The sequence below is a fragment of the Bidens hawaiensis genome, unplaced genomic scaffold, assembly GCF_021521415.1.
Source record: "Bidens hawaiensis isolate Kalapana, Puna unplaced genomic scaffold, B.hawaiensis_p1.1 tig00007223_1, whole genome shotgun sequence".
Lineage (NCBI taxonomy): Eukaryota > Viridiplantae > Streptophyta > Magnoliopsida > Asterales > Asteraceae > Bidens > Bidens hawaiensis.
The window spans coordinates 205,586-229,971 of NW_027491495.1; the positions used below are offsets into that span (position 1 = coordinate 205,586).

General features: G+C 36.0%; 2 non-coding genes and 1 pseudogene across 2 annotated transcripts; 1 reads left to right on the top strand and 2 right to left on the bottom strand.

The window, feature by feature from the left end:
- LOC143634709 (putative pentatricopeptide repeat-containing protein At1g68930) overlaps window positions 1–3,579 on the top strand; it is a 28,381-nt pseudogene extending 24,802 nt beyond the window's left edge.
- A 19,228-nt stretch (window positions 3,580–22,807) lies between these two features.
- LOC143634725 (small nucleolar RNA snoR20a) lies at window positions 22,808–22,900 on the bottom strand. The gene has a single exon (XR_013153912.1). It is a non-coding gene; the product is annotated as a small nucleolar RNA snoR20a (small nucleolar RNA).
- Window positions 22,901–22,967: 67 nt separating this feature from the next.
- LOC143634724 (small nucleolar RNA snoR64a) lies at window positions 22,968–23,038 on the bottom strand. Its single transcript, XR_013153911.1, has one exon. It is a non-coding gene; the product is annotated as a small nucleolar RNA snoR64a (small nucleolar RNA).
- Between the last annotated feature and the right edge of the window lie 1,348 nt (window positions 23,039–24,386).

Sequence of the window (24,386 nt, forward strand, 5' to 3'; positions counted from 1 at the left end):
AAACTTCAAGGATTAAAGGTTAAAAATATTTAAACGAACTGTGAACAGTGGAATTAATGAACTGTAAAGAGTGGTTAACGAATCACAATTGACGAATTGAAAATTGTCCAGGTAACGAATCGGGAAAAGACTTAATGAATCTGATATGTTAACGAATCTGGAAGTTTAACGAATCTGGTCAACGAATTAAGTCAAAATAAACGAATTAGATTGACCAAATATGTTAACGAATCAGGTAGTTCTCTATAGCGAATCACTAAGTATAAACTTAGAGAATTAAAATCACGAACTGTTGAGTTTCTGTAACGAATCACTAAGAGACTATTAACGAATTAGGTGACGAATTAGAGTAACGAACTAGCTACAGTCGATAACAAATCAACTATAGCGAATCAGGTTGTTACAACGGTTGTAACAAACTCTGACAACTATTGCCACGTGGCAAAAGTTGTTGGAATTAAAGTTAACGAATTAAGACACGTGTCTCACGAACTGAAAGACACAAATGAGAAAGTATAGCGAACCAGAATAACGAATTAGTGAACAGTGTTAACGAATTAGCCAGAAATTAATGAATCTTCAAATGCACATGAAGATCTTCAAATCTTCATCTGAATTTTCCAGATATCTGAAAAAACGAAGAACACCAAACTAAAACCCAAATTCGTAATACTTAATCAATACTACACCAAATCATCCGTATAACCTATCAAAACACTCGGAACATTATCGCAAATCCAAATCAACACCTCACGTAATCCAATTAACCTTATCTCGAATCCAATTTGAACCAAACTATCCTCTGTTTCGGCCAAAACCATATCCAAACCATAATCCACACAAACACAACCAATTATCAATCCTAATCCACACTACCTTCCCAATACCTTAACATACACAAATCCAAACTCAATCAATCCATTCCTCAATCAAATCCACTCTTAATTTGATCCAAATTCAAACTGAACATTCAATAATACCGAAATAACAATTAACAGTCCTTAAATACCAAATTATCTATCAAATTAAGAGCAATCGAGCAACAGAAAGCTTTGATACCACTTGTGAATACCTCTCGAACAGATCTCAGATCTAGGATAAACTTAACCAATTATACGGATCTAGTTCATGATGCTCATAATCGATCTATATGTTATGTATTACTATTAGTATTAATTGTATATGTGTGTGTGTGTGTGTGTGTGTGTGTGTGTGTGTGTGTTTATGTAATATATTAAGGTTGAATATGTTAAGGAAGATTGAGAGTAAATCTGGACAGAGTTTCGTTAAAATTAAATCTCAAAACTTAAATTAAACAGTGTATGAAACACTATATATATAAGACGTGTCTAGTTCGTTAACATTCCATAACGAACTAGACACCGACTTCGTTACACTACATTTAACGAAATAACTTAACGAATCACCCTCTGATTCGTTAAACATCCTTAACGAATCAGGAGGGAACATAACTTAAGTCTAGTTCGTTAAACATCCTTAACGAACTAGATGACTTTCTTAACGAACTACTTTAATAACTTATTAATTATTACATTAAATAAAAGATAAATACATATACGATAAATACAAAGACTCGAGACACAAAACCGTGTACTAACAAATACATCAAAGTTGATGACTAATAATCAATCATGATTCACTCATGTTCTTGGAGACTAGAAATGGTAAAAAGAATACCTTGATAACTTTTTCAAGATAAAAACATGGATCCATATATTGTACTTAGAAATGATTAGATATAAGTTATGATTTATTTCTCTAGTTATGATAATTCTGAAATAACATTGTTAACACGATTGCTTAGGTTATCATGCTAGGTAAAGAAATCATATGTTAATGGAATGTGTAATTATAACCTAATTAAATCAACCAATGGGAGGTTGTGTGAGTTAACTACAATCACCCAAAGTTGTTAGAATTGGTATTTGAGAAATCGAAGTCAATCCTAATATTTCTAATTTACCAAACTACTTGCCTATTTAAATTGACATTCTCGTGGGATAGTTTGAGATTACCAAGGATGAAATTGAAAATACGCATGCTACTTTCTTTTATGTCATAGGATATGTTCACTTAGAAATGAGAGGCTATTCTATCATATATTATCAGTGCAAGTTTGTCACATGTGTACTTAATAATCATCAAGGAAGAATGGAGTGGATTCTTGATCTTATATGGTAACCTTAATATAATTGAATTACTCATTTAGAATTTCTCTACTCGTCACCTATATATTATATATTTAAGTATTTCTATTTTATAAAAAGTTAAAAATCAACCCCAAAATAATTAAAACCCTCCGATTGAACTAAAACGAAGATTCACTATTAGAAACATTTGTGTCCATGGATCGATACTTGGTTCTTACCAATACTATTCTACATATACGATAGGTACACTTGCCTATTTTTTGTGTGTTTAGTCTTAGTAGAAATCACTTTTATAAATTCAAAACACGATCTTGTGCAAAAGCGAAATCTCCCGTCCATTATATTTTACCACACCGCACGCACCGCATCAACGGGTACGTTGAATCTGATCAATCGAGAAGGGGTTGACTGTTTTTTGTCAAGTTGAAAAGCCAAAGAATTGAACCTAATGAGTTCACGTTTTCTAGCTTAATTAAGGCGTGTGATAATCAAGCTTTACTTGAACAAGGATCTCAATTTCATGCACTAGTGTTAAAATACAATCTTGATCAAGATCCTTTTGTATCATCATGGTCTAGGTCACAAAGCAATAGGCTTGTTCAATCAGATGGTGATTCAAAACTTGAAACCAAACGCGGTAAAGTTTATCAATATTTTAATTATGTGCAGCCATTCAGGGGTTAGTAACAGAAGGTTTAAGTTACTTTAATTCGATGGAAAACGTTTTTGTTATAAAAACGAGATCAGAACATTAATCTTGTGTTATTGGCTTATTTGGCCGAGCAGGTAGGCATGAAGAAGCCGAAATCTTTATTACCAAAATGCCCTTTGAGCCAAACGTGTGTGCTTGGTGTTCGTTTCTTGCAACACGTACAAAACATGGTGAGAAAGAAATGGGAAAACTTGCAGCCGAAAGTCTAGCCAAAATTGACCCGGAAAATAGTGGGGCCCACGTGTTACTTTCCAATATTTAAGCAAAAGAACAATTATGGGAAGATGTAAGGAGTGTTAAAAGTATGATGAAAAATGAAAATCTGAAGAAATTACCTAGTTATAGTTGGGTTGATGTTGATAATAAAGTTCATGTTTTTGGAGCTGAATATTCGTGTCATCCACATAAGAAAGAAATCGACTTGAAACTTGATGAATTGTTGGGAAAGATAATTGAAAATGGATATGTTCTTATATCGAGACGGTCCCAATTGATTTAGATGATGATATGAAGGTGAAGATTCTTCATAGGCATAGTGAGAGGATGGCTATAGCATATGCGCTTATATGTTTGCCTATTGGGAAACTGATTATTGTTAAGAAAAATATTAGGGTTTGTGTTTGTTGCCATTCTAAAATCAAATTGATCTCCAATGTTGAGGGGAGAAAGATTATTTCTTGTAATGATTTTTGGTAGGTTATGTTTTCTTTGAAAATGATTGGTTAACCACTTGATCTGTTGCAGTTACTAGCAATCTATCATTATACATGGTTGCTTAATTAACTAACTTAAATGATTCAAGCAATATAAATGGTTATTGGTGCCTTATGTTTAGGGTCATCCATGTTGGAATACCATATGCCCGAGACACATAATTAGGTTAATGTGACTAATTGTGTTTGATCCAAGTCGGGTCATACCCAATAACGAGTTAGACACACACCAATTATGTATTTGTTAAGATAAGATCTATGAGACAAATACAGAACACGATACATTCAGAAAATCGGGTTTCTGAATACTTACTTGAAAGTGTTAAATAAATTAATTGGTTAATTTATTTATTCAAATAATTATTATTGGAATGATTATTTAACTATATGTTCTTTTGTAAAATGGTTTATAAAAGATGGGGTGTTTATATATTTTATAAAGTATAAAATAAATAAATAATAAAAAAAAAAAAATAATAATAATTTTATTTGGGGCCGGTTTTGGGTGGGCCCCACACCCCAAAGTTTTGGTCAAAATCTTGTCATGGGTATGGTGGAGGTTGAGTAAACTTCACTTGACCAAAAAGGCTAACACATGATATGACCAAGATTTGATTAAGTTTGAAAGATATGAGATATTCTTTCAAGGAACAAAAGACTTTCAAGTAACATAACAACCACTCTTCTTTCTTTCTTTTCTTGGTTCTTGCTTACGGCCAAGATCAAAAAGGAGACTCGGGTCTCGGTTTTTCGTGTTCAAGCTCCCTAACATAGCTCGGTGTGTGTTGGAGGCTCGGGGTATTTTTCGTTTGAGGATTTTCCCTTTGAAAGTCTAGCATCAACATCATCATCTTCTTCAACCATCAACTACATCTCTTAAAGGTTTAAGAATGTAAGTTTTACTAGCTTTGATAGTTTAGTTTTTCCGTATTACTTGATCCTTGCCTCGGGTTTCTAATATATAGATTATTGGTAATCTTATAACATGAATAAACTAGGTTGTTCATGAACACATATCATATAAACTTGTAATATAATTATATATACATATGGATACATATGTTTAAGTTTGTGATGATCACGCTTCCGCCTTAATTAATGACTAGTTAAATGGTTAACTAAGTTTAAAATTTCCATAGAAACCCAACAAATGGCATCAAGAGCCGGGATACGGGAAACTAAGCTTCGGGTTTTCGGTTTTATATTTTTCCCTTTGAAAGATTTTATACAAAAATAAACATGCATGATTTTTTTGTATTTAATCTTGTTATTATTTTTGGCTTTGTTCAAAAAAAAAAAAAAAAAAATATAAAACCGAGTTCATGGGCCGAAGCCCAATTCGGATGTGATTGGGCCGAAGCCCACTTCATTAGGTTAATGGGTTAACCGAGAAGAAAAATAAAGGAGGGAAGAAAGTTAAATGGGCCGAAGCCCATTTTGGTTAAATGGGCCGAAGCCCATTAGACTTTTATTGGGCCGAAGCCCATGTGTTTTGCACATGTGGGCCGAAGCCCATAATCAAGTTATTGGGTCAAGCCCAAATGGGTTGGGCTAGGCCCGATAAGGTCAAGGGGTTTTGGAACGGGTTCCTAAGACATAACGGGTTATGTTTGTTAAAACTAGACCGAGCCGTAGACCAAATGGATGTTTGTTGTGATTGTTATTAATTATTCAAAGTTTCGGTTTGTAATAATTAATTAGGGTCAATTTTGTAATTATTTATTCATATGGGTGTGTAATAAATAGTTTATTTGTAATATCTTTATTTTATAGAAAAATGTATTAGGACATTTGTTATGTAAATTTAAAGAAGATTGCAAAATTGGAAGTTTGGGCCTTATTGGGCCGGGTATGGTGATAATGGGTCTCACAAGCCCATTAAAGGGATTCAAGCCCAAATGGACCTAAGCCCACCCAATGAGCCCAAATGGAAGCTTATGGAAGCTAAGGCCCAAGTTCAAGCCCAATGGATCACAACGGGGTTGAAGAAGATGCTCGAAGCATTTGGATGCGGGATCGAGTGGGAGCTACAACATCCATGTGTCATGTGTCCCTTAGGATTGGACCTAAGACACACACTTGTTTCGGCTAACAAGTGTGGTCTAACTTAGTGGCTCGTGTCTAGTATAATTGTGTATGCTTGTTAATTGATTGTTTGATTGTGTGGTTGTTAGATATTAGGATATCAACTTCGTCACATAGAATTAATTAACAAAGCATAAAACGGGTTCTAATAATTATCGGTAATTACGTGACACGTAGTTTAATAAAATGGATTTATTAACTAGCCGTCTCACGCCCATAATAAAATGGTTTTATTATAAATTAGAATTTTGAAAATGGTTCCAAAATAATCATGTTACTAAATGCATGTTAGAACATGATTTAAAGTTTTATAACTAGAATTATTAAAACTAAAAATCCCTTTTAAAATTAAGGATAAAAGGTTAAACACCATCCTTTTGTATTAACGCTTAACATATTAGTAAGCTCTTAGTGGGAAAAAGGTTACCTAACCGCGTAGAGTAAATTAATATGTTGAGGTAATATTGGCATATAAATGGGAAAAAGGTCACCTAACCGTTTATATGTTAATATTACAAGTTGATACAAGTAGGACGACTTAAATTAGAACCATGTGAAGAGGGTCACCCAAGCATGGGGTCTAATAGGTGTTGATGGGATAAACATGCCGACACGAAATATGATTTCGAACCGGTCCCATAAACTCTAGAAGTTGCAAAAGGGTTTGCAATTGTTATGAATAACTACCTTGATAAACCGACAATGGGAAAAAGGTCACCTAACCGGAGTCGGGTTTATCGTTGGATTCTAGATTTTAATTATTAATTATATTTGGTATATCTAAAAGGGTATTAATAATTAAAAAGGGTAAAACACTAAAATGAACTTAATTAAAATTCTGCAGATGGCCGCACACGTCGACGACAACATAATCCCTAACGTCCAAAACGTATCTCTCCGATCTATTCTCGCTAAAGACCGTCTTAACCACAATAACTTTTCGGATTGGTTCCGAAATTTAAGGATTGTTCTAAAACAAGAAAAATTATATCATGTTTTGGAAACACCTATCCCTAATGAACCGGAAGAGGGAAGTGAGGTCGAATATATGAATTGGGTCCAACACACGGAAGATTCCATTCAAGTGTCATGCCTCATGTTGGCGACTATGGTTCCCGAAATCCAAAAGGATTTCGAAAACCATAATGCGTACGACATGATTACTCAACTTAAGGAAATGTTCCTTAAGCAGTCGAGGGTTGAAAGGTTCGAAACGGTTCGAGCCTTGCATGCATGTAGAATGGATGATAATCAACCAGTTTCAACTTATGTACTTAAGATGAAAAGTTACATTGATCGCCTCGCCAAGCTCAATTGTCCCATCTCAAAAGAGTTAGCAACAGATTTGATCCTTAACTCTTTGTCGAAAAGGTTCGACACTTTCGTGTTAAATTATAACATGAACGGGTGGGACAAAAACATTGGAGAACTTCACTCAATGCTTAAAACAGCCGAGGCGAGCATGGGTAAAAGGGTTTTACCCGTGTTTGCGATCAATGAAGGAAGATCCAAGAATCGATCTCAACCCAATCCTAAGGCTAAGGTAGCAAAAAGAAAGGGTCCTCCTATGCATCTTAAAGGTAAGGGCAAATCACCGGTTGTGGCAAAGAAACAAAAGGTTGTGGAACCGAGGGGTCATAAGGATGATCCTTGTTTTGGTTGTGGGGAGACCGGACATTGGAAACGCAATTGCCCGGTCTACCTAAAGGAGCTAAGAGACAAGAGGAATGCGGGGCATGCCTCGGGTAATGTCTTTATGATTAATATTGAGCTAAATCTTATTTCTTCTAACACATGGGTATTGGATACCGGATGTGGAACTCACATTTGCAATTGGTTGCAGGGGTTCAAAAGGAATGAAGACTTAAAGAAGGGCGAAGTGAGTCTTTTCATGGGCAACGGTGCAAGGGTGCACGTGGTCGCTAGAGGAGACTTCACTTTATCGCTTCCAAGTGGTTTGGAAGTTGTTTTGAGAAATGTTTTGTATGCTCCTAGTTTGACTAGGAACATTATTTCTGTGCACCTTCTTACACAATGTAACTTTGACTTTAAATTTGTAAAATCAGAAATGCATGTATCATCTAATGGTATCTTTTATTTTAAAGCTGTACCAAACAACGGTATTTATGAATTGGTTCATGACAATACCTTAAATAGCTCATTATATCAAACTTCCACTAAAAGACTCAAAAAGGATTTGAGTGATTCCTACATTTGGCATTGTCGTCTTGGACACATAAACAAGAATCGTGTAAATACTCTCCAAAAGAATGGTCTTTTGAAAACAAATGAGTTAGGTTCGTTTGATGAGTGTGAATCTTGTATTCAAGGCAAGATGACCAAAGAACCTTTTAAAGGTACAAATGAAAGGGCTAAGGACTTGTTAGGTATCATACATACGGATGTATGCGGACCTCTCAAGCCCACTAGTAGGAATAGTGAAAGGTACTTCATTACCTTTACCGACGATTTTAGTCGATATGGGTATGTGTATCTAATGAAACACAAACATGAAGCCTTTGAAATGTTCAAGGAATTTCAAAATGAAGTACAAAATCAGCTCGACCGAACAATCAAGGTACTCCGCTCCGATAGAGGAGGCGAATACCTAAGTGATGCTTTTCAAAGTCATCTTAGAGATTGTGGAATTATTTCACAGCTCACTCCTCCTGGTACTCCTCAACATAACGGAGTATCCGAGAGGAGGAATCGAACACTGTTGGACATGGTTCGATCAATGATGGCAAGAAGCTCACTACCACCATCATTTTGGGGATATGCGCTACTTACAGCGGCTCGTATTTTGAATATGGCCCCGACCAAAAAGGTGGATCGAATACCCTATGAAGTGTGGCATGGAAAGGTTCCATCATTTTCATATTTAAGGGTATGGGGATGCATAGTTTATGTTAAACGTGACACCCCAAATAAGCTTGAGGCTCGATCCATCAGGTGTATCTTCATAGGATACCCAAAGGATAATATAGGATATATATTCTATGATCCTAGTGAACAAAAGGTGTTTGTTTCACGCAAAGGATACTTCTTAGAAACTAAGTTCCTTATGGAAGGACCTAGTGAAAAGAGAGTGGAACTTGAAGAGGTTCAAGAATCACTGGATGATACACAGTTGGTCGATACTAGTTTTCAACACGAGGATGTTGAAGGTGATCAAATGGTTGATCATACACACGTTGCTCGCAGATCTAGTAGGATTAGTCGACCTCCCAAGAAATATGGATTTCTCGTGGATGATTGCTACTTGGTCGATTCGGATGAACCGATCTCCTACAAAGATGCTATGTCACAACCTGATTGTGACAAGTGGCTTGAAGCCATGAGCGCCGAGATGCAATCCATGCACGATAACCAAGTTTGGGAATTGGTTGATCGACCACTTAACTCCAAACTGGTTGGATGTAAGTGGGTCTTCAAGAAGAAGACCGATATGCATGGAAATTTAGATACTTACAAAGCACGACTTGTAGCAAAAGGTTTCACGCAAACTCAAGGGATTGATTATGATGAAACCTTCTCGCCGGTCGCGATGCTTAAGTCGATCAGGATATTATTTGCCATTGCAGCTCATTTTGATTATGAGATATGGCAAATGGATGTCAAGACCGCTTTTCTTAATGGATATCTTGAGGAAGATGTCCATATGGTTCAGCCTGAAGGTTTTGTCGATCCATCTAATCCTGATAAAGTATGTAAGTTAAGGAAATCAATCTACGGGTTGAAACAAACATCACGGATGTGGAATCATCGTTTTAATGAAGAAATCAAAGCGTTTGGTTTCGTCCAAAACGGTGATGAGGCGTGTGTGTATAAATGGGCTAGTGGGAGTATAATCATGTTCCTTATTTTGTATGTCGATGATATACTTTTATTTGGAAATGATATACCAAGTATGGAAAACGTTAAAGCGTGGTTAAGTAGTCGTTTCTCAATTAAGGATCTTGGAGAAGCGACATATATCTTGGGAATAAAGGTCTATAGGGATAGACAAAGGAAATTGATCGGACTCAATCAAAGTGCGTACATTGATAAAATCCTGAAAAGGTTCAGGATGGAAAACTCTAAGAAAGGTTTGGTACCTATTCCTAGAGGAACCGTGTTAAGCTCATCCCAAAGTCCTAGCTCTAAGGAAGAGCAGGATAGGATGAAGCATGTTCCTTATGCTTCGGCAATAGGATCTATTATGTATGCAATGATGTGCACCAGACCGGACGTCTCGTATGCTTTAAGCATAACGAGTAGATACCAGCACAACCCAGGTGACAGTCATTGGATGGCTGTCAAGAATATATTAAAATATCTTAGAAGGACTAAGGATATGTTTTTAATATATGGGTCTGGTGAGGAGGAACTCGTCGTAAAGGGTTACGTGGATGCGAGTTTCCAAACTGACCGAGATGATTCTCGGTCACAATCGGGATATGTCTTCATTTTGAATGGAGGCGCTGTCTCTTGGAAGAGTTCGAAGCAGGATGTTGTCGCGTTATCCACTACAGAATCTGAGTACATCGCCGCTTCAATGGCAGCCCAAGAGGCTGCATGGATGAAAAAGTTCATCATGGATCTAGGGATTATCTCTACCATTCAGGAGCCCCTAGAGATATTCTGTGACAATGAGGGTGCTATTGCACAGATCAAGGAGCCTCGTGCTCATCAGAAAACGAGGCACATTGAGCGCAGATTCAACTACATAAGGGATGAAGTTGAAAAGAGAAAGATATGTATTCATAAAGTTCATACCGATCAAAATATTGCGGACCCACTCACGAAGCTCCTAGATAGGCCAAAGCATGAGGGTCATGTTTGTGCATTAGGACTTCGGTATTCTAGTGAGTGGATTTAATCTGTATTTAGTGTTTGTATAAGAACGAATGTAATGGGTATCTCATGAAAATTAATTATGTTTTAATTATTCAATGAGTTATGTTCTATATTTGCATGTTTAATCCATGAATGACTTATGTTGTTCTAAACGTCCGTAGTCGATCATACTTGTGGGAACAAGTATGAAGTTAAGACTATTATGAACCCGGATTGGTTGATATTCATGTGATGAATATAGGGCATAGGTTTGCTACCAAGGTTCATAGATATTTGTGGGATACAAATATTGGACATGATCCGCTCTCAAGGATCACTGCATGGAGTTAGTGCAACTGATCATAAGTAATCCTTGAGTAAAGGCGAGTATCATTGTGTCCTTTGACCTGAGATGCATATTGGATCTGGTTTTTCATCAAGTCTGATATCTTGACTCTCTTCTTTGTTATTTCAGTAACACGATGACGTGTAAGAAAGAGCTCAGATATCATATGAGATGTCAACGAGGATGTATGCAGTCAAGATGGAATTTGTTCCTCTTATGTGTTGAGAGTTTAGATGTCTAAGGCCTGTTAAGTTAAATCATTAAGAGAATGATCACTCTGTGTCTCTTCGATTTGACAGGACATCTAGTAACAAAGGGATATAATGATAAGACTTACCTATATCATATCAAGTATGGACTTGAAGGGGATGATGTTATTGAATGGCACTTAGTCAAACACACTAGGGGTGGTGACCTGTTGTTAGGCGGTATTCACCATTAGCATTAACTTCTTATGAGTCACGTGCAAGTGGGAGATTGTTGGAATACCATATGCCCGAGACACATAATTAGGTTAATGTGACTAATTGTGTTTGATCCAAGTCGGGTCATACCCAATAACGAGTTAGACACACACCAATTATGTATTTGTTAAGATAAGATCTATGAGACAAATACAGAACACGATACATTCAGAAAATCGGGTTTCTGAATACTTACTTGAAAGTGTTAAATAAATTAATTGGTTAATTTATTTATTCAAATAATTATTATTGGAATGATTATTTAACTATATGTTCTTTTGTAAAATGGTTTATAAAAGATGGGGTGTTTATATATTTTATAAAGTATAAAATAAATAAATAATAAAAAAAAAAAAATAATAATAATTTTATTTGGGGCCGGTTTTGGGTGGGCCCCACACCCCAAAGTTTTGGTCAAAATCTTGTCATGGGTATGGTGGAGGTTGAGTAAACTTCACTTGACCAAAAAGGCTAACACATGATATGACCAAGATTTGATTAAGTTTGAAAGATATGAGATATTCTTTCAAGGAACAAAAGACTTTCAAGTAACATAACAACCACTCTTCTTTCTTTCTTTTCTTGGTTCTTGCTTACGGCCAAGATCAAAAAGGAGACTCGGGTCTCGGTTTTTCGTGTTCAAGCTCCCTAACATAGCTCGGTGTGTGTTGGAGGCTCGGGGTATTTTTCGTTTGAGGATTTTCCCTTTGAAAGTCTAGCATCAACATCATCATCTTCTTCAACCATCAACTACATCTCTTAAAGGTTTAAGAATGTAAGTTTTACTAGCTTTGATAGTTTAGTTTTTCCGTATTACTTGATCCTTGCCTCGGGTTTCTAATATATAGATTATTGGTAATCTTATAACATGAATAAACTAGGTTGTTCATGAACACATATCATATAAACTTGTAATATAATTATATATACATATGGATACATATGTTTAAGTTTGTGATGATCACGCTTCCGCCTTAATTAATGACTAGTTAAATGGTTAACTAAGTTTAAAATTTCCATAGAAACCCAACAATCCATACTTCCGCCAACTTTGTACCGTGCATGAAGTTGCCAGAGTTTTTAAAGTGAGCTAGTATTAACGTTATACAAATATTGTTTTAAGTTCCTCATCTGCATTAATACAAAATGTATTGACTTGTTTTAAAGGTAATTGAATGCAAAAAGCAGGGATGCTTACAGTCTAGTTTTAACGGTTTTTATGTCAAATCGTGAGCCAAACCGTTTGTAACGGTTTTTCACCATTGCAAACCAAAATCAAACTGTTGAAATTAAAACCGAATCAAACCAAATCGGTCTGTTACCAACAGTTTGGCTTCAGTTTGATTTCATGGTGCCCCCATTTCAAATTCTTCATTTGTGTCATTCACCACATCATCTTCAATGGTGATGGCACTGACATTTGCATTTTTGCCATTTGATGAACTACTACCCTGATGGCTAGGGTTCTTCAAAGTATCACTCGGTAGCTTAAATGAATTTCTTTTCAAACTCGCCACCTCTTCATCGAGCTGACTCACCTGTTTATCCCTTGTGGCGTCAGCTTTTTCTTGGAGCTCTAATCTCTTATTCACACTTTTATTTTGAGCCTCTTGATTTCCCTTCATTTGTTTCAAGAAATCCTTGACATCCTTGATTGATTCCCCTTTGTTACCCCTAGAATCTCCTTGGTTATACCCGTTCTGATTTTTACCTGAGCCATTCCCATACTGCCTTTGATTCGACTAGTATCATGTTTTACGAGAACTGCCATTAAATTTTGGGTTCTATTGGGTGTTTGGATTTCCATAACTGAAGTTTGGGTGATTTCTGAGACCAGAGTGGTAAGTGTTTGAGTTCATGTTGTTGTATCTCAGTTCACCCTGTACATAATTCACCAATTCTTCATCATATGCTGCCCCACAACTTGACACATCATGCCCTAACTCCCACACTGTTCACAAACCGGGTATATTCTTCCAGAGTTACCCTTTTCTTTCATACCCTCAACCAACAACTTGTCCATCTTTCTTTCCAATCTCTCCATTATATCATCCGACCCTTTAGTGCCTACCGCTTTCACAACTGCCCTATTTACCACTATGTTTGACTGAGCTTGTCTCTTAGAATTCGTTGCATGTCTTTCCAAATGTCTTCAATCCACATTCTCTTCATTTGTTAGGAAAGATCCATTAGTAAAAGTTCATGATACGGATCGACATCATGTTACAACAAAACAGATTCAATTATTTAATGTATTGAGCGGAAATTAACACAAGATGAAAAACAGGATAGATATACTCGTTTAAGCCCAAAGTTTATAGATAGTAGTCACACGATACAAGATATGAAAGTTAACGTACGCGAGACTTAATGGATCAACAAATACAACAATAACAGAATAAGATCCAAAAGCCTAACAAACTAACAAACCTAACAACCTACTTATAGAGTAACAATAACAACAGTTAGCGTATAAGATCAACATATGCATTCAGCCGTATAAGTCCATAGCCGTATAACCCAACATATGCGCTCCCTGATTTGATTGCCAATCTATATGCGACTAATAGTAGCCGCATAAGTCAACACCATGCATTACAAACACATATACGTGAACATTAAAGTTTCAATCAATACGTAAAGAATTGTAGCTGTGCATGTTAATTAATATGCTTTATCATGCAGCGTATATGTGGAGAATAGTAAACTTATACGTCCACCACACACACACCAATAGCCTTATATGTCCATCACATGTCACCAACGTATATGTACATGCATGCAGCGTATATCCCATGCAAACTTATACGTTCATGGATGCACGATCAACTTATACGGTGAACAGTAACCAATAACGTATATGTTCTTCGCAAAACCCGTTTGTTACCACTACTATCAAACCGACCACTAACAAGACGAAATGCTAAAGAGGTTTCGTGTATCAACAGACTCCCCCTCGGATTTTGCTTCGTCTTGTTTGTTTAAACACTTTACATTTTTGAACCTTCAATAACAACGGTTTTAACTTGGTCATTCAAAACAAAAATATTCAGTCGCACTACTACCGCATTCCGATCTTCGAATTTCAAGTTTTTATCTTCAACACGTATCGTTAAATCATCAATATGTAGGTAAGGACAGCGTATACGTATATGTCCTATTCATATAAGTATGTGGAACGAAATAACGAATACGACTTGTACTTACTTATATATGGATAATAGACTATTGAAATATCTCATGTGAAGATACATGTAAGACTTATACTCGTCAACCTCCATTGACATGACACTATCAAGCTTGGGTTAACAACGAATCGGAATGAATCACAAATATCGAGTTTCTCGAGTAGAATCGGAACCACGCGGCTCTGATACCAATTAAAAGTTCATGATACGGATTGACGCCATGTTGCGACAAAACTGATTCAACTCTTTAATGTATTGAGGGGAACTCAACACAAGATGAAAAACACGATAGATATACTCGTTTAAGCCCAAATTTTATTGATAGTAGTCACACGATACAAGATATGAAGGTTAATGTACACGGGACTTAATGGATCAGCAATACAACAATAACAGAATAATATCCAAAAGCCTAACAAACCTAACAACCTATTTATAAAGTAACAATAACAACAGTTAGCGTATAAGATCAACATATGCATTCAGCCGTATAAGTCCATAGCCGTATAACCCGGCGCTCCCTGATTGCCGATCTGTACGCGGCTAATAGTAGCCGCATAAGTCAACACCATGCATTACCAACACTTATACGTGAACATTAAAGTTTCAATCAATACGTGAAGAATAGTAGTTGTGCATGTCAGTTAATATGCTTTATCATGCAGCGTATATGTGGAGATAAACTTATATGTCCACCACACACACACACCAATAGCCTTATATGTCTATCACATCTCACCAACGTATATGTACATGCATGCAGCGTATATCCCATGAAAACTTATACATCCATACATGCAACCATCAACTTCTACGGTGAAAAGTAACCAATAACGTATATGTTCTTCGCAAAACCAGTTTGTTACCACTACTATCAAACTGACCACTAACAAGACGAAAAGCTAAAGACGTTTCGTGTATCAACAATTAGTAGTAGCCGGGAGATCACGGGCATCTTCGGTAGAGATACTGTCATGAAATTCCTTAATCAACTCCCATAAGCCAATTCCATGATGAGGGCATGTCCTCAACAACTTAAATCTATGGAACAACGCATAAAAGGTCTCACATGTATGTTGCTGAAAATTCCAAATGGCATTTTGAGTGTCTGTGGTTCTCTGTGGCCAGTGGCGGATACAGAACTTTTCGTACGAGGGGCACAATATGAGGTTGTTAAAATGGGTCGGGTAAAAAAGTTGACAGATTTTCGCGTGAAAATAATCTTTTTGATATTTTTTCATACTTCCTAATAAATAAAAATGAATGCAACTATAATAAATTTAAACTTTAAAGAAACAAGTAAATAAGTAACATATTAAAAAAACAGTTATCATATAATAAAGTAAAGTGTAATAGGAGGTGCATGAATGTTTAGAAAAGGTAATGTTCTATTCTTGGTAAGATTCAAATACTATTTGATATAACAAAGAGAGTTAAAAAACATTACTAACTTTAATCCATTGTGGGCCATCATTAGGGCTGTTCACGAGCCGAGCTGAGCCGAGCGAAGGGTTGCTCGTTGCTTGGCTCGTTTACAACCGAACCGAACCGAGCGGTTAAAATTCGAACCGAGCGAAAACCGAAACAAGCAAAAATCGAATCGAGCATTTTTCGATCGAACATCGAGCGATTTCAAGCATTATTTATTTATTTTTCACTTCAAAAAATTAAGAAATAAATTTAAATGTTGTAAATAATATGTTTTATAAATAAATTAGTAGTTTTTAAATAAACATGTAATATATTGTAATTTTTTATTATAAATAAGTTTAGAGTGAGATATAATAATCATGTAAACAAACTTTTAGTTTTCTAAAAACTTGAATTGAACAAATAAAAAACTATAAAATTAACGGAATATGAAAAATTTTAAGGGGTAAAAATAATTGTAAGCTTATATTTATGTGTTTTGTCTATATATTTATATATTTGTTTATATATAATTATATATAAAATAAATTAAAAATATTCGAGCCGAGCCGAACCGAGCATACCCTTGCTCGTTGCTTGGATCGCTTACAAACCGAACCGAGCAGAGCGGCTCGTTTTCAATCGAGCGAAAAACGAGCGAGCATTTTCTGAGCAATTTTCGAGCGAGCGGCGAGCGAGTTCGAGCGTCGAGCGGTCTGGACGGCCCTAGCCATCATATAATTAACCAATTTTACATACACTGATACACCCACTTACAAGATTACGGTGGGTCTCTAGCTCAAATATTTACAAAAATACATATTTTTAGTGGAAAATTGCTCACCCACCAACAAACCTACGGTGGGCCAAGGCCCATCCTAACATAAGGCTGAATCCGCCACTGTCAGTGGCGTATAATATTAGTCTAGAAACTGGTACATTGTACCAGATCACGCTATTTGTAAATGTTGGTTGATGATAATAACAAGAACCACTGTTTAGCTGCATCTTTCAAACTAAACTAAAAAACAACCAGTTTCACCTCATCTGTGGTAAATCCTTGACTGGATATGGTTGCACAGATTGAATTAAAGTCATTCAAATGGAGATAAGGTTCCTCTGTGGCTTTTCCATGAAATGTGGGTAATTTGGTTAAACTGCCTTGTCTCGCTGAAAAAGTTCTTCCATCTCTAACCGGAATAATGATTGGTAGAGGGTTCATAGCCACTTGTGGGATGAAGTGACTTTGAACTCCCCTAACGGGTGGTGGAATATATGCCTCGGGGCTCCATCATCAAACTCATAAGAAGGAAGATGTGGTCCACGGTTATTCTGACGTCTCAGTGCTTGATATTGCTGATTTTCTGAATGGTTTTGTCGAGGTTCCTGGTTATTCTGAAGATTTCGTTGCTGATACCAACCCCTATATATATATATATATATATATATATATATATATATATACATATACATCCAAAAACTCCTCCTCATCGTCATAATATAACCCCGCATCATCCCCTATGTTCCATTCTTTGACCCGTATATTAGCCTGCTTAACCCCTTGTCTTTCTTCCCCGAACTCTACTAGCCTCTGACGATTTAGTGGAGCGGATCTGACTGACAGGTTGTCATCAAAGTTCAGTTGTCCTTTTTGGTTACGGTTACCCCCTCCACGGTTTCTATTACGGTTAGCATTCTGGTTTCGGTTAGGTGGTAGGTTGTTTTGAGGAACAGGTTGTTCATGGTTATCGGGTGGGTAGTCATTCGGGTTTTGGTTAATTCAGTTACTCATGTCTTCTGTTTTTGGTATTAAAGTTGTGGCTTCTGGTTTTCGATTTAACTTGGGTTTCTGAGCTGTTCGGTTTCGATTTGCAGTTTTTTCAATTTCTAGATCAAACTGTAGTGGCTCTTTCTCGCAGGAATATCTTGTCTGCGTTAACCTGTAAGATCACCTGCACAGACAAAAACACTAACACCAAATCAACGAAGAAATAATAAAAACAAAACTAAAAATTTAAACTAAACTAGCACTTCACACGTTGATTCCCCGACAACGGTGCCATTTTGATCAAAGTCGAAAGGACAATCAAAAACATTTATAAAATATCTTTACTAGCAAAGACAATTAAGGTGTCAAATCCTCAGGGAATTATTAGAAAGTGCAAGTTTGACTCATTACTTATTAATTATTAAACTAACTGACAGACGATGTCAAGCGGTTTGAAAGATTTGCTAAGTTAAAGCACTATTGCTTTGATTTGTAAACAATTATGAGGAAATAATTGGCACAACTGAATAATAATCAATGCTATGGTTAATGATAAACTAGTCAATAACGATAAGAACTTAATCCTAAATGTTGGTGACCTCATACCAATTAACTTATACAATATTAAGCATTCAATTACCAAAACCTGTTTAAGCACACAAATGTAAATATTCAACTAACCGGATGATTAACCAAATCCAAATCCAATTTTATGGTTCAAAATACCAAAAAGTCTAACCACAAACACAACCTTACACCAGGAGATGGTCACAAAAGCCTTAGCCTAGCATAAGCATATTGAAAATCTTGATTCTTAGTTGAGATGATGAGAACATGGATGATTGTGTTGAGTGGTAGGTGTTAGGATAGTGTATGACAGCTCCAAAATCACCCAAGGATGTTAGGATATGAAGAATAATCGAATTAGTGTTTAACCAGGCTTAAATATAGGAAAAAAAACCTTCAAAAATCAAATTCCAGTCAGACCACACCATAAGCTACGGCCTGGGACTCGTAGCCTACGGCTAACCCGTAGCTCACGGTCTAAGCCCTCTGCCTTTCAGTTCTTTTTATTCCATTTTCATACATGTCTTGTCTAGAAACCCAAAATTCATATATTATGGGTTCCGTAACTCATTTTCTAGCCCCGGATACGCCTGTTTTACTTTAGATGCGCACGAATCACTTCCAAACTTCCCCCGATTGCTTCCTTTTTGCCCATAACTCAATTCTTTGCCATCTTAAGTGCTCCAAATTAGTTCATTTAAGCTCCGAGCACTTGTAAACATAAAACCACTTAAAGTACTCATGTTCGATATGTAAGAACATACACGAAATTAAACACTTAAAACACATTCTTCTACCCATACATCATTCATCATATGGTACAAACCCGCAAAGGAGTATTAGTTAAGCTATGATGGTAGAGTGCATTGCTTTCAAATGACATAGTAAATGCGATTCAGGTTTCAAAACATTGTCAGTAATGATAGAATGCATTGCTTTCAAATGGCATGGTAACACCAACACCCATTATGGGTGGGATATGTAGCTTCATTAAACATGCCACATAAAATTGGTTATTTTTTGCATTTATTTTATTTGAACTAAAAAAACAAAAAAGTCTTTGGGTATTAATGAGAATTAATGAAACAAAGTTAAGGTAATGTTTATACGCTTTTCATTAACTCTTACATTATACATACTAGGAGTGTGCATGGGTCGGTTTTAGGTCAAATCCATAACCATAATCAATACGTCAGTTAATAGATAACCATAACCATAACCGATCCATTATAACGGTTTCACTTAATCAGTTTTGAAAGTTATATAATCCATAATAGTAATAATATATATTCAAACAAACGATAAATAAATTTACATTAATAAAAAAGATAGCATTTGTGTTTTACCTTAATTTTCTAGAAATTATCAAAAACTTCTAATCTTACTGTATAAAGTTGAGAATCTTGTAAATAAGGCGGTTCGATTATGACAGATTTAAAATTATCTTGTAATTTGGCAGTTTTTAAAAATTCAATAAACCAACCCACCGATTACATCGATTATCAATGTTTTCAGACCCGGACCAACCATCGACCCGGACACCTTACCGGGTCACAGGTTAGACCGACCCGGGAGGTCGGAGCAGACATCAACCTAGCGACGTCATAATAATAATAATAATAATAATAATAATAATAATAATAATAGTTCTGTCAAAAATATAAAAGTTAAGAAACAAGAAAACAAAACTATACATTAGAACAAGTTTAGGTTAAGTTTAATATAAATATAACCTTGAAGGTATAAAATGTAACTTAGTAAAAAGATAATAAAAGTCACCACTCATATATTCTACAAGATGTATCAAACCCTAAATAAAAGTTAGCATCATAACGGCCGCCTCCGATCACCTCGCTATTTTCATCATGGAAGTTTTATGGAAGTTATATGGCTGAATCACTTCACCATCTTCAACTCCTTCTGATCTCTACACCTCTTTCTCATTCATAGTCCTCATTTTTATACTCGCCGGACGTACCAGCCGAACAAGTCAAACTGGTCGGTCCGGTCCAGGTTTTAAAACATTATCGGTTATCAATTATGACAATTAATTTGCACAACCCTACTACATACTAATGGTGTGTTTGTGTTCTCTTATTTAAGTTGAAAAGACATTTTTTTAATAAGTTGAAAATGACTTATGACTTTCTAAGAAGAAGTTTTCAAAAAAGTGTTTGAATTAACTTAAAAGCCAATAAGTTATTAAGTTGTTTTTTAAAATAAGTTTTTTTAGAAAGTGTTTTGTTTAACTTATTAATGTAAATGTGTAATGGTTAAAGAAAGATAGATGGAATGAAAGGGTGGAATGAAAATTCCAAACCTATAAGTTGATAAATTACCAAATCTCAAATTATTGAAACCGCCTTTTTTAGCTTTGTAGATAAAGAGAAAAGTAAAAGTTTTTATGTATTCTCAAATACTTTTTAAACATAAAAATGACTTATTAAACATTCATAATTCATAAAAAGGGGAAAATAAAAAATCCCAAACACACCCTAAAGGGTGTTTAAGTGATCTTTTAAAACATGTTTATTTGCAATTTGTTTGTTGAAAAACAAAAGATATTTGGTGAAGCTTCTCAGAAAGCTTCAAAATGGAATTTTTCAAGAGTTGTTTTTACTTTTTTAAAATTAAATAAGCAAAAAAACAATTTTAAAACACATCCAAAACCCCCCCTAAAAAACATTTTATCCTAACTTTGTAGATTATAAAACAAAAGAGATCGAGTTTTGGCGGTCTACAGCCTACCATCATCTCGATCATCAACCATCATCTCTATTCATCAACCGCAAATCAGTATTGCTTACACATAGTTAGAGTTGCAAAAAACCTATTTCTTCTTTTGCTCGATTACGTGCAACTGTTCGATTCTAATATTTTTTTCTTATTTGTTTTATTACTTTCATATCTAATCAAGCACAATAATTCCATCCAATTTAAAAAAAAAAAATTGGTTTTAAATAATCCCAACTATACCCTATTGGTAAATAACAGTCCCAACTTCACAATTGTTTGGTGGCAGTCCAAACTAAATATCTATTTGTTTCTAACGGTCTACGACTAACGTAGGACTAACCATGTTAGTCCGATGATGATGTGGCTTGCATACATGTCAAAAACGTGCTTATATGGAAAATAAGTGGCAAGATCGAGCTTACGTGGCAGATTACACAATCACCATTACCATTACCACCACCATCACCACTCTCTCTATCTCTCTCTCTTCTCTTCTCTTCTCTTCTCAAGTAACTCCACCACCACCACTGGCCCTCCAACACCACTTTCACTTGCCAGCACCTACCATCAACTCATCAAGCTCTAATCATATTAATCTTCATAATCTGCTTTTCTTAGGGTTAGGGTTTATATGGCTCCACGCTTGATTATTTTTCAACGGAGATAGTGGTGACGAAAGAGTGTACGGTGGCGTACATCACGACGGTGAGGGGAAATATCCACGACAGATGGATATGTGAACTGGGTGTGACGGCAGTGAAAGGTGAGACTACAAGAACTTGTTCGCAATCGCCGGAGAAAGGTCATATTCGGAGGTGGCGTCGTTAGAATTGGTGGGGGTGAATTAAGATAGTCGTTGCAGGTGGCGGGTTCCAGTGGTGGATCAGGGTTTGTGAACTCCGGCAAGATTAGGGCAGAAATCCGGCTAATTGGGGGTTGAAGAAGATGCCCGGAAGATGGCCAGTTGCAGGTGGTGGGTTCCAGTGGTGGCTGCTATGGATGAGCATGGCGGTGGTCGGGGTTCTGGCGGTGGTTGCAGAAGTGGTGGACTGGTGGTGTTGTGGTGGCTGGGAGTTGTAAAGGGAAATAGGTTGAAGATGATGGGTTTAGTTTGCCGCCACGTAACGTTCCACGTAATCTAAGTTTTTGCCAACTGAGATGGCCACGTCAGACAAAGACTAACGGAGTTAACATCTGTTAGTCTTTGTAAAGTTGGAATTGATATTTAACAATAGGAGATAGTTTGAAATATTTAAAACCAATTTTCCAAAAATAAAATTATATACATAAATGAAAATCGCCAACAGTCGTCTTGTTTTCAACAAACCACAAACCAACATGCTTTCAAATCAAAAACAAAACCTCAATTTTGTAATAAGTTGATTCTTCTTTTGAATCTAACAAAAGACTCTGAAACAAGATATAAAAATGACATTTAAATTCAACAGTTCAAATAAATTAAGAATAAACAATGCATTTATTTAAAAGTTGCATAAACCAAATAAATCAAGGATCGCATTTAGAGTTGAAACTAACAAAACAGCATCTAGAAAGAAAAACAAAGAATACAAACTGCCTATTGCACAATGTATTTTAAATCAATTTATAACCTATACAGAAAATACAGGAAATTTAAACCAGTTGAATATAACAACAAAAACAACATTTCAAAAAAAAATGCTATAATTAAAAAACTAAAAAAAAAGATGCGGGTATGAGTCAGATCAAATTTATACATTCATGATTTATCAGACAGGGATAACTGTTAAATATATGATATCTTCATCCACAGCCCACATAACAAAAATCATTAAAAATAATGCGAATTAGCCTCAGACCGTCCTAGTTCATGATTTTCAACAGCCAACAAGCATATAATCTTGCTTATCAGTCAACCATTTCAATAAACTGTCATCACTGGCAACCAAATAAATACAACCATAACATAAACCCTACTAATTAAAAGTTTTGAACAGTAGGAAAAAAAAGGCATCAGATCTTCCTATTCAGAGTCAAAATCACAATACCCACAAAAATGCAAGTATTCAACTCAATAATAAACTCATCATTTGCCATATTTGAGAATTAAATTCATATATATAAGTAAAACAAAAGAAGATGAAGAAGAAAAGCAAGCATTCGATGGCTTAGAAAAACGGCGGGTGATTTATAAGACGATGAAGAAATTAGGGTTTCTTGGATGTGTAAAGTGATTATTATTTATTTATAGAATGTGTTTTTATCAGCAAGGGTTTGATTCAAGCCCAGTTGAACTTTGGGCTATTTGTTTTTTAGACTTTTATTGGGCTGGAACAGTTTTTTATAAAATGATAATGTAATTGTTTGATACGAATAGGAAAATAAAATTTTAGCTTCTTTTTAAAAACGTTTTCTTTGTTTTGAGTGAATATTGAAATGAATATCATTTCATTCCAAACACAATAAATTAAGGTGATTATAGAGGTACGGTATCAAAAAGACCCAAATACCCTCGAATACCACCCGCGAGTAAGAGGGGATTCCCTCATATATCACCCGCGGGACATATAAATCACCCACATAACTCAAGATAGAGGAACAACAATATCAAGTTTTAAAAACTATGTGCGGGAGGATCCAGGCATCCTCAGAAGTCATCCGTAGGGTACCATTCTCACCCGCAAAGATGACCATAATGTTACGTTAGATGACAGTTGTAATTAACTAACTTCCTTCTATAAGATTTACGAAGATTCTTTCTTGGAAAGCACGAGACGCAATAGCCAATAGAAGAAGGACAGTTGGTCAGGTTGTTACAACTATGTACATGGCCAAGTTTAACTCGTCCTATCATGTACAGACACGTGTCCACGTTGTTACAACCATGCACATGGGTTATATAGCTCGCCCTGTCATATGCGGACACGTTTCAAGGCAGTTACTAGAGCATTTTCTAGAAAGGGACAGCTAGGCCAATCATACTTCCATATCCTTCACATATAAATACCTTCACCATCTCCATGAGGTAGGCATTCACTCCCAACTATCCACTCTAAATACTTGAGTACTTTCTATCCATTGAAACTGTACGTATTCTCACACCGGAGGGTGGTTACGGGAAGACCCCCCCCCCCTCCCGCTCTTGTACTTCTCGTAACGAGCTCACGGTGGTTGTTTTGCAGGTTTCTATCATCGGACTTGGGAGATCGTACTCGTATCGTTAGTTAGTAACTACTTGACCCGTAACCTGTGGATGCATTGGATCTAAACCCTTAGGGGATTGAGTCCGTGTTTCTTCACTGGCGCCATCCATGCTTGTGCTAGAATTGTAAGAGTTTTTGTTTCTCCGTACGAAATGAGTCAGTCTCTCCAAGGGCCGATAGGAACTCCGGCGATAGTTAGACATACTAATGATGTCGAAGCACCTGG